The sequence below is a fragment of the Lissotriton helveticus genome, chromosome 4_2, assembly GCF_964261635.1.
Source record: "Lissotriton helveticus chromosome 4_2, aLisHel1.1, whole genome shotgun sequence".
Taxonomy (NCBI): domain Eukaryota; kingdom Metazoa; phylum Chordata; class Amphibia; order Caudata; family Salamandridae; genus Lissotriton; species Lissotriton helveticus.
In genome coordinates, this window is record NC_136064.1 from 71,844,804 (window position 1) to 71,860,977 (window position 16,174).

Genomic DNA, 16,174 nt, shown 5'->3' on the forward strand with positions numbered 1-16,174 from the left:
ACACCAAACATAGATAATACGCTAAGGGGACAAAGCAGGCAAACTGTTAGTTTGCTGTCTCAGGGTAGAACTGCAGAAGAACAATGTTACTCATGTTACCACTCACACAAGGGATATGGTGTACACACCAAAGGAGATATAAGAGGCTTTCTGCACATACTACTCCACACTATGCACTGTAGACCCCTCCACTACCAATATCATGCAGACATACCTAGACGAGACACCACTGTCGACACTTATGACAATACAATCAGCTACTGTAGAAGGGGACATAACAATAGAGGAGGTCAACGCGAACATTTCCAAACTGCGACTTGGTAAAGCTCCGGGCCCGATGGGTTCACAGGAGTCTTCTATAAGACTTTCAGGGCACACTTGGCACCCATATTGGACTAACTGTATACTTTTTTTGCAGTCTGCCTTAATCACAGTCATACCTAACCAGGAAAAGACCCCACTGCATGATCCTTTTATTGCTCTATCTTACTATTCAGTCTTGACACTATGATCTTTATGGGCCGCATGGCCCAGCACCTAGCCGAACATGGTTATTTCCCAGAGAGTGGTTCCTCAGAGAACACAAAATATATCCTTCACCAGGCTTTCTCTTATCCAGAGGCATGGAGAAAGCATTTAAAAGAGTTCAATGGCCCTTTCTAGAAGAGGTACTTGGTAGAAGCAGTGTGGGTCCCAAATTCCAGAGGTGGGTGTCCAGCAGCTATGACCCCCCAGACGCCTGGCATGCATCAATGGTATGACCTTGAATCCTTTAGCCATGCGGAGGGGAACACAACAGCTCAGGAGAGGAAGGGGCTGTCACATGTGGGCCGGGTTGCGGCGGTTACGATAACTCTGTTACCGAAAATAGTATATGTTTGGGAAGGACTCCCCTTACACCCACCATGTAGCACATTCTAAAATGCAATGACTGATAGAGGGGTTTGTTTGGAGGGGTAGAAAGCTCAAATGCCAAAGTAGCAACAGTATGCCCTAAATGTGGTAGGAAGGACTAGGAGACCCATGCCTCAACATCTACTATATAGCCTCTCAGCTGCACTACCTGGTAAAGTGGTACCGCCCAATCTCAGAGAAGCAATGGTGGTTTATGGACCAATCAGTCGTCTGCATCCATGTGTGGAAAATCCACTAGCTGCCCAAGAAACACAGACCATGAGGAACATCTAGCTCCCCGGTACTGCGGGCCACTCTAATCACTTGGGATCATGTTGCTAGATGAAGCCTGACGTCTATGCCCTCCGCGATGACCCCAATAATAAAAGTTCTGCCTTCTCACCAGCCCGAGGGGGCAGTGCCTTCCTAACTTGGCAGCTAGCAAACTGCAAACAAATAAGAGACATGTACAATCTGAATGGCTTACAGCCCATCTAACTGACCTACCAGCGAGGAAATACATGCACTATCTGCAATGGGTCAACCAGCCAGAAATAAGAGGTCCCATGGCCCACCCGCTGACCCCCTTCGAGAAATGGATAATCACCAAACTTAATATTAAACACTTGGCCTCTGAGCTATGCAAGCTACTTATAAGGGCGACCCCACAAACTAGAACAGAAGTGATGGGAGAAGGAATTCCAATGCACTCTTACAGAAAAGGAATGGGGGAAATATTCCAATGCACTCACGTAACGGTGGCCAATGCCATGGCAAGCGAAACCATGATAAGCATTACACACTATTGGTACTACACTCCTGCCCGAGTCCACACATGGTGCCCTACTAATACCCCAGACTGCTGGAGGGGCTGCAGCTCACCTGCCACCCTCACACACCTTCTCTGGAAAAGCCCAAAATTACAGCCGTATTGGTCAGCGGTCCTTGACAGAGTATACAGCATCTTAGAATGAGACATTCCCCCATTTTCAGCCTTCACTCTGCTGGGGCTGCCCAACACACTCACATTCCCTCTGCACTCGCACCAAGGGAAAGCGATGGCACTGGCACTTGTAGCCGCTAGACTGGCCATCTTAGTGGTATGGGACAAAGACGCAATACCAAACTATGGGGCTTGGCTACACTGGCTCCGGAACCTACTGTAGATGGTAGAAAATCTCTACAGCATTGGAGGCAAAAGAGGCTCTCTCCCAGAAGATAGCAGGACCATGCATCCAATTTCTCAAACAAAAATACAGAGAACTGAGTGTACTTCACCTTACAGCTACTGATGCTGTCACTTATGTGGGCTAGGTACAGGGGACATAGGCAAGGCTTACCGAGGGGCCTACTGAGTCTGGGACATGCACACTTTGGACACTAAGGGCCCCATTAGGAGGGCGGGCGCCCGCCATCCCGACGTAAAACGGGACTGCCCACCATAAGGGCGGCGGTCCCGTGGGGGCCATTAGGATGCGCCCGCCACACTGGCGGGCGCATCCCACATTTTTAACATTGCGGCGGGCGGTGCTGAAAGCACCGCCCGCCACAATGCTAAAAATGCACATAGCGCACTTCAATGCACAACGTGACAGGCACCGTGCGGTGCCTGCCATGTTGTACAGTGAAGTGCAGGGGGGTACCCCCCCATGTGCACTCCCCACCCCCCGGAGTCCCTGGGGACCCGCAACGGGCCCCCACAAGACATTCCTGCATTCCTTTGCCGCCACGGAAAATCATGTTCAGGCACACACCCTAATACGGATGACCATATGAAACCCTTATCCGCGCGGTCAACTCGTCGACCGGGCGGAAAAGCAGCGGACGGTCTCTCCGTCCGCCGTGGTCCCCCCGCCATAGTAATATGGTGGGGGAAATGGGTGGCGGTGGGGAAGGATGTCGGGCGGATCGCCACTGCCCGCATTGCGCGGTGGCGATCCGCCGGACATCCTAATGGGCCCCTAAGATCCTTGGGAGCAGTGTGGGTTCAGAAGTTTGGGGGAGGGGGGTTGGGTGAGATTGACGACACAGTTTGGGAGAGCGGCCGGATTCATGTTTTTAGTTATAACAACAAAAACACCGCATAACTTCTTTTGTCCATCAGCTTTTAGATGCAGGTGGTACTTCATTGTATACCAATAAACAGATTTAAATCTAAATTTCAGGGCCAAGGGAAGGTGCATAGAGGTTGAGGATGCTGGCAAACGGAACCGTGGAAGTTATGAAGAGCTAGGACATTAGGCCACTAAATTAAGTGCGGCAGTAGTTACTGACTTCCTGGGTTTGGGTCACTTCCAGGTCAAGAGAGGTAGAGCTCCATTTAGGCATCTTTAAACAGTTAGTCTTCTCCTAGCAATGGGTCACATAGTAGCATTTATTGGCATCTGGTGACATGCCCAAGTGGTATGACAGGCAATGAATAATTCTGACCCATTTTCAGGCACTGTGAGACAGTGAGAATGCCTTTAGGGTCAATGCCAAAGCTCTCAATCATGGCTAATTATAAACAGTGATTATAACGGGCCACAACTTGGAGCTCTCTGGTTGCTGCTAAAGGCAGTGAGTATTTCGCACTGTGCCTGTCAGTAAGTCATAAAATTACAAATAAAATATGTACTTACCCACTAGCTCCTCTCCTCTGGTCCTCTTTGGTGTTCTTCAGTTGGGGGGCACGTGGTTTCCGAGCTAACACCCTTAAGCGCTCCAGAGGGTTCTCTCATGCTGCTGATAATATTAAGCAGCTTGAAAGAAGCTCCAGAATTGGTTGGAGTGGTCTGACTCGACACTTCCTCAGGCACTGGGAGCCTGTGACTGCTCTCCATGCAGCTGTATAAGTCAGCTTGGGTTGGACAGGTTTAAAGTGTGCATGTCAGGCTGGCCAACGCAAGACAGTCGGCCAAAGTGACATGCAAACTTTAAAATGGAGTTTGCACCACTTCTCCCCTGCTGCCAATCAAAAGCAGAATCCCCAACCCACCCTAACGCTCGGCACAGGAGCAGAGAAAAATAAAATGGTCATAAATACTTTCTATTGCCGTTTTATTTTTCAACTGTGCAGTGTTTTTTTAGCGGTGAGGCGATGCTCCTCCGCCCTAATAGAGGAGCCGCGGCTGGTAGCATTGACCTTTCCTTCATATAAAAGATTGCACCTGTTTTTGGGTCCCCCTACATTTTTTGTTTTTGTTCTATTTTCGGTTCCCTCAGTGTCCCTGTTTGCTCCTGTTTTGTCTTGCCTTGTGTTGTGCTGTCTTACCCAAATTTACTATAGAGCCCTGCTGGTGTGCTGCTGCAGCATCCTGGGATTTCCGCTTGTATCTTGTTATGCTTAGGGCTCTTATCTGCACTACCGGCTGCTAGAACTAATAAGCATAATTCCATCTGTGCTATGTCGTTTGTTTACTGGCTGGATTGCTAACCTATTATCTCCCCTCTGTTTTCAAGCAGGTGTAGATCTAACCATTCCATAATATCCAGCAGAGTGGTGCGGTCCATTGAAACAGACAAATCTTGAAGGAGTGCGGATGTCACTCCAGGATTTTTCTCTTCCCTACTTTCCCCTTGATTTCTTTGTCCCAATGGTGAGTTCCCTTTGCTTCCCGGCGTAGCACTCAGGAACAGCAGGGTCTTTCGACAGGTCTATCACTCCAGAACCATATCCATATAACACTGTGAGCCATTTCCATAATACACAAAGAGTAAGAGGTCGGATTAAAATGATTAAAGCAGATATCTGTGAGCCCTGTGACCTCCAATCTGACCTCATCATATTCTTCCTAGATAGTTGAGTGATTGTCGCTGAGCCCTTGCATGCTTACTTACATTTCTACTGGTGTGAAACAGAGTCTTAAATTAGAACCCGGCAACTCATGCAGAATAATTATTTCCGTATTGATTTGAAGGGAGAGCCTTTCGAAGCTCTCCCTAGTGAGTGCAACTAGGGCTGCGAGCTTGCTGCTTGATTTTACTGTGTGGGGAATACCTTTTACCATTTTAGGAGGCACTTGGACTTTTTAGGAAGCATTTGGGCATCGTTCTGCTATTTTAGCATTGGGGGCTTTTATTCTATGATAATTGGGGAATTATATTTTTAGGCACTCTGACACCCTTCACACGCTCTGAATCTTCTTCCCTGCCTCGCCCAGCCGATTTTCGAGCCGGCGTCTGGCGACGGTGGGCGCCATCTTAGGTGTGGCTGGGGGAGCACTCTAGTCGCGCCGGCCTCCCGCCCTCCCTGAGTATTTAGTTGGGCTTCTCGGCGGTCGCGTTGCCTTTCGAAGCTCTCCCTAGTGAGTGCAACTAGGGCTGCGAGCTTGCTGCTTGATTTTACTGTGTGGGGAATACCTTTCACCATTTTAGGAGGCACTTGGACTTTTTAGGAAGCATTTGGGCATCGTTCTGCTATTTTAGCATTGGGGGCTTTTATTCTATGATAATCGGGGAATTATATTTTTAGGCACTCTGACACCCTTCACACGCTCTGAATCTTCTTCCCTGCCTCGCCCAGCCGATTTTCGAGCCGGCGTCTGGCAACGGTGGGCGCCATCTTAGGTGTGGCTGGGGGAGCGCTCTAGTCGCGCCGGCCTCCCACCCTCCTCACATCACTACATAATGTGCGTCATGGCCAGACGGCGCAGCGGGCGCGCCATGCGTGCGCCTAAGCCGCGCCTAAGCCAAGCCCGTCTGAGCCCGTCCGCGACCGGACACGGCCCAGGGTCCCCACCCCTTGTCCAGACAAACGAGTGTGTTGGAGTAGGAGCGATCTTGTAAGTCTCTCCATCTCTACCTGCATGCCGGGCCTTCATAGTTTAAAGATAGGGGAAGAGGGAGTGTGCAGGCACTGTCAATTTCGTTTTAGCAAACTGACAGCTGATACCCGGGGCAGTTCCATCTTGTCCTGTGGCCTGCTTAACGTGAGATCGTTGCGATGCCACAAGCACGACATATACGATCTTCTTGTGGATAGACAATTAGACTTGCTCTTCCTCACGGAAACGTGATTGGATGCTCACTCGGACCCCGACATCATTCAGGCTTTGCCAGAAGAATATCTGATGGTGAGACTGGACAGACTCGAGGGCAGAGGGAGGGGCATAGCGATTGCTTTTAAACAACAGTTTGCTTGTCAATTGGAATTAGTCCCTTTGGCTGGTAGCGAGGCTGGTGTTTTTACCATAAAAATTAATGGGGGTACCACGGTGAAGGGCTATTTAATCTACCGCTCCCCGGGACCACTGGCAAGGTTCAAAGGGAACCTACTAGAGCATGTCATGGAGATAGCACTACGGAGAGACAAGTTTCTGCTACTCGGAGACTTTAACATGCACCTAGAGGATCTGTCAGACACAGGAGCAACGGAGTTTTGTCAAGAACTTCAGGCCTTACAGCTCGAGTTAAAGGGTCAGCTTCCAACACATCAGCATGGCCATTTGCTCAACCCGGTCTTTGCGAACTGGGAGGATGTCACAGTGGCGCCCCCCTAGCCCTTCCCCTGGACAGACCATTTCATGGTGCCATTCGAAATTCATCTCCCTAAACACAAGGTGTCAGACCCCCCGCCCCTCAACTACCCCAGGCGTAAATGGGCCAGGTTCTCCTTGCCAGAGTTCAATGAGGCTCTTATCGTAGGGGGCCCTCCCGGAGGCGATGACGCAGACACGGCAAACAAATTGCTCAACGACCGTATCATGGCCGCACTAGATCGTACGTCCCCTTTAGGCCGACCGAAGGAGGGCGGCCGTAAACAGAGAACGGCACCGTGGTTCAATGAGAAACTACGAGGCGCCAAGAGGGACTGCAAGCGGGCAGAAAGGCAGTGGAGAGCAGCCTATGACAGCCTGGCGAGAGAGAGATACCTCGTCATTAGACGAGCATATCATAACCTGATTAGGACAGTGAAAACTGCTTATTACGCAGACAGGATCCTGGGTGCTGATAACTCAGCTAAAGAACTGTTTAGTGTCTATAAATCCCTGACTGTCCCAGAGTCCTCGGCAGGACTGGAGGACTGTTCAGTTGCCGCCTGTAATCGTATTGCTGACTACTTTGGTGACAAAGTGTCTAAAATTTATTCAGCTTTCCCTACCCAACCCAAGGCAGGGGGAGAATTTGTTTGAAGCATCTGCTGGAGAGGCAGGTGGACAAAATCTGCTGCTTAACTTCACCACCCCCCCAGCAGACGACCTGATTAAAATCTGTAGATCTGTGAAATCAGGCTCTCCACGGGACCCAGCATCACCCAAGCGGCTGGGGGACAGCCTGACGACGCTAGAACCTTACATTAGGCATCTGATGGATGTCTCCTTTAGGTCCAGCACCATGCCAGAGGAATGGAAACAAGCTGTGGTGCTTCCCCTCCGCAAGAAACCGAATATCAGCTTCGAGAAACTGGACAACCTGCGTCCCATCTCCCTTCTACCCTAATTCTCCAAAGTGGCGGAGAAGGTGGCTAACATGCAGTTAATGCATTATGTGGAAGACACTAACCGGCTACACCCCACCCAGTTTGGATTTCGGCCCCGACACTCGACGGAGTCAGCGCTCCTCATGGCTTCCGAAACCATTAGGAAGGGCGCCGATGAGGGCCAGACTATGGCCCTGATCCTTTTGGATCTTAGCGCTGCGTTCGACACTGTAGCACACGCCATCTTGCTACAGTGTCTGAACAAAGGAGGAGTAGGAGGGGCAGCGCTGAAATGGATCCAATCATTTCTTGCTGGCCGAGGTTTTCAAGTCAGGCAGGTCGACTGTTACTCCGAGCGAGTTGCCTTGGACCAGGGGGTGCCGCAGGGCTCATCCCTGAGTCCAACCCTTTTTAATTTACATGTTGCCCCGGTTGCTTCCATAGTGGAGAGTCACGGCCTGAGCATGGTGTCGTACGCCGACGACACGCAGCTGGTCATCTCCCTCTCGCGTGCACCAAGTCTCGCGGCGGACATCTTCAGAGCATGCATGCAAGATCTTGCCGCCTGGATGTCTGCCAATTGCCTTAAACTCAACAGAGGCAAGACTGAGGTGCTGGTGGTGGGGGGAGACCAAGCGGCTTGGACGGCGGCGTGGTGGCCTCCTTGCCTGGGACTAGCACCAATCCCCTGCCAGGAGGCGAGGAATTTAGGTGTCTGGTTCGACTCTAAGCTGCTTTTGGACCCCAGGTGAACCGGGTAGTTGGTGCCTGTTTCGGGATTCTTAAGAGCCTTAGGAAGGTCTTGGAGCTTCTGCCAATCAAAGCCCGTCAAACTCTAGTGCATGCACTAGTCACGTCCAAGATGGACTACGGCAACCTGCTCTATCTGGGGACTCTTGAGAAGAACCTGAGCCGCCTGCAGGTCCTGCAGAATGCTGCGGCGCGGCTGGTTCTCAAATTACCCAGAAGAGCATCATCTAAAGCTGCGCTCCAGGCCCTGCACTGGCTCCCGGTGAGAAGCAGGGTGGAATTTAAAGCACTATGCACATGCCACCGGATAGTTAACGGCAGGGCACCCCTCCCTCTGCAGGGCCTGCTAACACAATATGAGCCCTCCCGTGATCTCAGATCTTCCGGCTCGGGGCGCCTATCCATTCCTAAGGTATCTAAAGTACGGATGGGCGGTAGATCCTTTAGGTATCTGGCGGCCTCAAGCTGGAATAAACTTCCTGTGGCACTGCGCCTGGAACCTTCAGAGCGCACCTTTAGAGCCAAGTTAAAAATCTTCCTATTTGCCCGGTAGTTGGGTCCCTGTCCCGGTATTTCCCTAGCAGCACTTGCCTCTTAGCGCGGGGACACGCCGTGGTGCGTCACCAAGCGCTCTATAAGACCCCTATTATTATTATTTATTTCTTGGGTATTTTTGTAGTGAGCTACTTGTTGCCTTTTTGGTATTTCAGAGCCTTAAATGTCATTTCAGTACTTTGTCTGCAAACCTGAGCTTTTACGTTGAACCCACATCACTTAGCCAACATAGCCCTGGCATTGTGTCTGGCTGATGACGGCTCATTAGCCAGAAACCGGTTCCAGGATGCTTGTTTCCGGTCTAGGGAAGACATGGCTTGGCAGTTCGGGCTGGACTGTTCCCATGAGGCACAGGGTCCGACTGATTTGCATATGGCCATGTCTGAACTGGGGTGGCGGACTGAGCTAAAGAATGATAATGGATTAAACCCAGATCATTTGACTGGCGGTAAGTGCTTGCAATGTTCAACAATCTGTCCATCATCCCCTTTGGTTTTGCATTGTGTCTAGGTACATCAGGACCACACACCGAATGAATGTCGCCCTGGAAGCGCAAGACATTTGGGAGGTCAGTGGCCGCTCGAGTGCATGCCAGCGCTGTCTCATTTTGTGCAATTGCTTACGAATAAATATCAATCAGATTTTAATTTGAATATTTGTGATTTCTTCTGTCTGTCCTTCATGCAGAGCCTGCACTGCCTTTGGAGTGGAACGTTGGTGAGCGAGATTCACGCGGGAGTTGAAGGATGGGCGCCATCTTGGAAGGTGACCAAAGAACGTTGACCCACAGGGTGACCTAAGATCCTCCCAGCTCTTCAGGCGTGCAGACACATCAGAGGGAAGTGCTGTGTGGCCAGCTCTTGGCAGGAGTGAGGCCGGGCGCTTCATCCTTCTGCGCTTCTCTGCAGTCCACTTTCATGTTCCGCGGCTGGAGGCATCTCGACTGACAGCCGTCTCCTTGAGTTACTGCGGCCTTCAGTAGTCAGAGCACTCTCCAGCACGGCGGAGGCTCGCTGGGGACCCAGTCGCCGTTAGCTACTTTCTCAGATATGTGCTGTCCATTTAGAGGCTTCCCTCAGCTGTTATGAGGCGAGGACGGTTCAGATACCACTGCGGTGCCCCGGGGGGACAACCTGTCTCCATAAACAGACTTGTAAGAGCTGGCAGCAGAGCCCTGGCTTCAAAGGCTGCTGCGGGTGGTTTGTTCTTCAAAGTGCAAGTGGACAGCGATTGGTGTTCTTCAAACAGGATCTGTTTCAGATTGCATTCGTATTGCAGAGCTTTAGCAGCTAATAACAGGAAGGTTTGGATCTCTGCGGGGCGCTTTTCCTATATCTGCTTTTAAGAGACAGATCTTCGGGCTCAAGCAGAGGCAGCAATATCTGTAACGTCCCAGGGCTTTAAATGGGCAGTTACTGACAGACACTCCTCTGCGCCTGCATGCCTTTAATTTTAAATGGAGAGAAGCAACACTTCTGAGCAGAGTTCAATACTTTTAACTGGAGAGTACCAGCACTTCTCAGCCAAGTTCAATACTTTCAATTAAAGAGTAACAGTACTTCTCTGTAGGGATCAATACCTTCACAGAGAAGTACCAGCACTTTTAAGTAGAGTTCAATACTTTTCACAGGAGAGTACCAGCACTTTTCAGCAGAGTTCAATACTTTCACAGGAGAGTACTAGCACTTTTCAGCAGAGCTCAATACTTTTAATGGGAGGAAACTAGCACTTCTCAGTAGGGTTCAATACACTTAAGAGCAGAGTACCAACACTTCATAGAGAGTTCAAAACTTTTAATGGGAGAGCACCAGCACCTCTCAGTAGAGTTCAATGCCATCACTTCTCAGCAGAGTTCAATACTTTCACAGGAGAATACTAGCACCTCTCAGCAGAGTTCAATACTTTCAAAGAGAGAGTACTAGCACTTCTCAGTAGGGATCAATACTTTCACAGGAGAGTACCAGCACTTTTCAGCAGAGTTCAATACTTTCACAGGACAGTACCAGCACTTTTCAGCAGAGTTCAATACTTTTTAATGGGAGGAAACCAGCACTTATCAGTATAGTTCAATACTCTTAACAGCAGAGTACCAACACTTCTTAGAGAGTTCAATACGTTGAACGGGAGAGCACCAGCACTTCTCAGTAGAGTTCAATACTTTTAATGGGAGAGTAGTAGCAGTTCTCAGTAGAGTTCATTTCTTTCAACGAGACAGTACCAACACTTCTCAGCAGAGTTCAGTAGTTTTAATGGAAGAGTAGTAGCACTTCTCAGCATAGTTCTACACTTTAAGCAGCAGAGTACCAGCACTTCTCAGCAGAATTCAATACTTTTAGCAGCAGAGTACCAAAACTTCTCAGCAGAGTTTAATGCGTTTAATGGGAGAATACTAGCACTTCTCAGCAGAGTACAATACTTTTAACAGGAGAGCACTAGCTCTACTCAGCAGAGTTCAATACTTTCAATAGGAAAGACCCAGCACCTTTAAGCAGCGTTGAATACTTTTAATGGTGGGGCACCAGCACTTCTTAGTAGAGGTCAACACTCTTAACAGCAGAATACCAACCCTTTTTAGCAGAGTTCAATACTTTTAACGGGAGAGCACCAGCACTTTTCAGTAGAGTTGAATAATTTTGATAGGAGAGCATCAGCACTTCTCGATATAGTTCAATACTTAAAAAATATATATATATTTTTTCATTGAAAATCCACAGTATCGAACCATTTAGTACAAACAGACCATAAATCAGAATACAATAATGAATACGTATCGATTCATCCCATTCCCTATGAGAATAATTTCAACAGGTCAAATGATCAAGCATAGCCTCCCATATATACATACGCAGCTTTCGCTTTCTTGGCCCTTTAACAGAATACAAACTGAACTCCATGTTAAATGTATTATAAAACCTAGCGCGCCACATTTCAAAAGATGGTGCCTCAGGATGGAGCCATGTGGATGCTGTACACAACTGTGCTACCGCCATAGCAATAAAAAACGAGATACCTTAATATATATATCGGCATCCCTTGCAGTAGATCTTCCCCAGTCCTGAGTTACAGTATAGAGGCTGAAATGTTTATAGCTACTCCAGTAACCTCTGATAAAAACCTCTCACTATGCTGTATAAACACAGCCAGTTAAAATACATGAATAAAAAAACATGAGAGATAATAGTATCATCTGCACCACATCAAAAACATTTCCCGTCATACACCCCCACCCCATTTCTTCATCTTTGCTGGAGTATGGTACAAATTGAATAATGTTTTATAACGCTGTGTTTTTAAATTCGCAGCCATAAGAATATTTCTGCTACATCGACCTAATTCTCTAGGGACACAGATTGCTCTCCTAGAGAATTCCCCCATTGAAGGTTATGTTTCTCTAGGTCATCCACTTTAGAAGCTTGCAACACTTTATTGAGAAAAACAATTTTTTCCTGACATCTGATAACTTCAACTATCTTGTGTTGTTTTAGCGTCCTAACATGTTACAATCACGTATCTGCAAGTACATAAAAAATTGACTTTTGGGTGGCTGATACTTATCCGCCAAGTTTGAAACGGAGGAGCAATAAAATGCCCCAGTTGCATAATACCAGTAAGTCTCCACTTCCCCGCCACATGATCATGAAATATCAATGGGAGAATCCCTGCTGCGGACATAGGTGTATAAAATGAGAGTCCTTCAATCTGCAGATTTCTTTCGCACGGTCTTCCAAACCTTATAAACTGCACCCAAGATTTTAAAGGGAGTTCTTTTATAGTAGCTGCCGTCAATTATTTTCAACAAGCAATTTTTGGCCTCAGTCCCCAGCACCATCTTATAGATTGATGGGGCCTCAGCGAGGTTATCAACTTCTTCTCGTCGTATATTTGCAAAAATACAAGCATAATAATATAATGCGAAGTCAGGGACTGACCACCCCCCTCTTTCCCGCAAAAGAGTAAAAAATCGTGCTGCTCTATGTGGTTCACCCGGGGCCCACAGGAATCTAGAACAAAGTGATTGAAGCTGTTGTAATTGCAACTGAGATATTTCCAAAGGTATCATTCTAAAAAAAGTATAACACTTTTGGCAAATTGTTCATTTCAAGATCAATAATTCTGCTACCTAAAGAAAGATGAAGACATTCCCATCTCTCAAGGGCTTGTTTAACATTTCCAGGGATGCCCCCCACCCAGTTGACATCGACCAGCTCTTTCAAACAAACCTGTATTTTGATACCCCGATAACAACCCTTGGGTCATTATCTATAATTTGGTTAGTACAGAGAATCTGAGTTTTAGACGTATTCATCTTATAGCCGGACAAGTGGCCAAATTTGTGTGCCAGGTGTTCAATTTCGGGTATCGCCATTACTGGATCAGATGTTACGATGGGTATGCCATTCGTATATGTGAAGACACAGAACTGATCCTGCCACACCATAAACTATCTTATCCTGGCATTCCTCTCCAGCATATCCAGTAGAGGATTGATATACAGCGCAAACAAGAACGGGGAGCAGGGTGAGAGATCTGAACTAGTTCAGATGTTAATCCCATAGAACAGATCCTAACCACAGGAGAGCGATATAAAACCTGGAAATCCTGGATATACCCCTGGCCAAACCCCATCGACTGTAGGATCCTCCAAAAAAGTCCTCCGAAACGCAGTGGAACGCCTTCTCCGCATCGAGCAGCACCATTTCTACATCTCTAGACTTCATTTGGGAGATGTCAAGTAAGGTAATAACTCTAGCGATATGATTCACGGTCCCCCTTCCAGAGATAAACCTGTGCTGCCTTAGGGAAACCAAAGGGGATATAACCTTAGCCAATCGATTAGCAAGAATTTTTGCATAAATCTTCCCATCACTATTTGTGAGTGAAATTGGACGATAAGACCCCGGAAGATCAGATGGTTTGTCCTTCTTCTTAAAAACAACAATATTGGCATCATCCCACAACTGTGGTGCTGCACCAGTTTGAGCGGCCTGGAAAACAGCCATAAGATCCATTTTAAGATCTTGAAAAATAATCTGGTAGGCTTCAGATGGAAGCTTATCTGGACCTGCAGCCTTACCCCTCGTCATGCTATTAATAGCCTGTTCCAGTTCATCCCCCGTAATAGGACTATCTAATATTCCAGCTTCCTCCTGAACTAACCGCTGAGGTTGTACATTTAAAACCCCCAGATCCATAACATCCTGCTCTGTATCCTGCTCGGTATAACGCTCTTGATAAAAGTTGTGGAAAATCTCTAGAATCTCCTGGGAATCATGTACCAAGCTACCGGAAGCATTCTTCATGCCTTCTATTCTGTGTGCAGCTTCTTTGGAGCACAGTCTTTGAGCTATACATCGCCCTGTCGCCTTCCCGTATTCATAGCATTCTTATTCAAAAAGCTGATATTTTGTGGCAATTTAACATTGGCCTTACATCTAGCCACATTAGTTTGCAGCTCGATGATGTTACTCCCGTGCAAGAGCCCACATACTAGGTTTTCTTCCGCTGATTTAGGTTTTCTTCAGCAGATTTAAGTAGAGGTCAAAAGTTATACTGGGAGAGTAGTAGCACTACTCAATAGAGTTAAATTCTTCCAACAAGAGAGGACCGACACCTCTCAGCAGAGTTCAGTACTTTTAATGAGAGAGTAGTAACAACTTCTCAGCACAGTGCAATACTTTTAGCAGCAAAGTACCTGCACTTGTCAGCAAAGTTCAATGCATTTAATGGGAGAATTCGAGCACTTCTCAGCAGAGGACATCACTTTTAACGTGAGATCATCAGCTCTTCTCAGCAGAGTTGAATACTTTCAATGGAAGAGACCCAGCACTTTTTAGCAGAGTTCAATAGTTTTAATGGCCGAGTCCCAGCACGTCTTTGAAGATTCCAATACTTTTAACTGGTGAGTACCGGCACTACTCAGCAGAGTTCAATACTTTTAACAAGAGAGCACCAGTACTTCCAAATAGAGTGCAATACTTTAAATTGAAAGAACCAGCACTTCCCAGTAGCAAACAGGTACTCTAGGATATGAGTACCTGTATCTGTCAATTCCCATTTCAGGCACTGCAAAATCCTAAAGTGCAACATGCTCTCTTGTATCATTGTACAGTGTTATGATGTAAGCAGCAGTTGTAAGTGCCTGACAATACCAAGCAAAAAATTAATGTAATATGTAAGATAGGACTTCTGATATTTTCTGTGGCCAGATTGAGTGATGACTTGCAGTATTCTATGGGGTACACCTGGCCTGATCTGGAGGCAAGCAGAAATGCAAAATCCATAGATTTAGGGCAGAGGTAGCAAATCCTTACCAAACGTTTACCATTCTTAAATTAGTGAGCATCCTCCTGAACTTGAATTACCCACAAACTGATCCATACCTGCAACCACCTTGGCAACAGATACCTTGGGAAAGCCAAACCTGTCCCACATAATTCCCAATGGAATCCCAACCACTGCTGACTAATTACAAGCAGTGTAAGTATCTTCAGGTAGTCCAGTACTTTCTTGTTAAAATCTGTATATTGTGGGGAATTAAAAGCCAATCCTTTTCTTCCTGCACAATGTAAACCTAATACAGCACACACAAGAAACAAACTTTAGCAAAGTCAAAGATTCTGGCAATGGCTACTAACCTTTTGGTTTTGCCAAAGCTTATTTTGTTTGTGAATGTTTTTTATTGAAAGCATATATTGTATGATAACAAGCATTGTCTATAAGCCAAAATGTATATATGTTATTTTTTGTTTTTAATCTAAAAGCACACATTGTACCACCAATCCCTTCTACTGAATGGGACAACTTACTTTCTGAATGTGCTCATTGTACAAAAGCAAAACGCCATCGCTAACAGTCAGGTCAGCCATTGGTTGAAGTGAGCTGACTATGTGCTCCAACGTCTATGCTATGGTGGGCGGAAGCAAAATGTGAATGACACTGTAGCAGACCAGTGGACAAAGAGACAAAGAGGGCTGACTTAAAGTCTCAGTAATTTACATAGTATAGATTTCTATTCAAAACACAAGGTATTGGCTAACATCAGACCTTGGGATCTGTTTCCCTGCCTTGAGCTTACTTGTGGCACACCCGACATGGCTCAAGAGATGATACCCTGTGCACTCCCCCCTTAGCTTCAGGGAGATTCCAGCCTGACATTTCCTGCAACGGTTTTCACACATTCTACCTCCCCAGCGCCCCTCCAATGATTCTACATAATGGAGGCTGCTGCATGCTGGCGGCGTACATAGGTAAAACGAGTCAACCAGTCAAAACCAGGATCTCTCAGCATCGCTCAAGAATTCGATGCAAAACCCTGAATGCACCCATGGTGACACACTGTGAAGAAAACGGACACAGACCAGAGGAAATGCGCTGGACGGTCCTAAGACATATAAAAGGCAAAAACAGGGACAACATCCTGTCAAAGTTGGAAGCAAAGACAATCTTGTACCTGGGCACCACTAATAACGGACTAAACGAGATGTCAGAAGTGACCAATGTGTAATAAAAAGCATGGACACCCCAGAAATTATTCGAATACATTAAACAGTCTGCTCTAACTAATGAACACTGAAC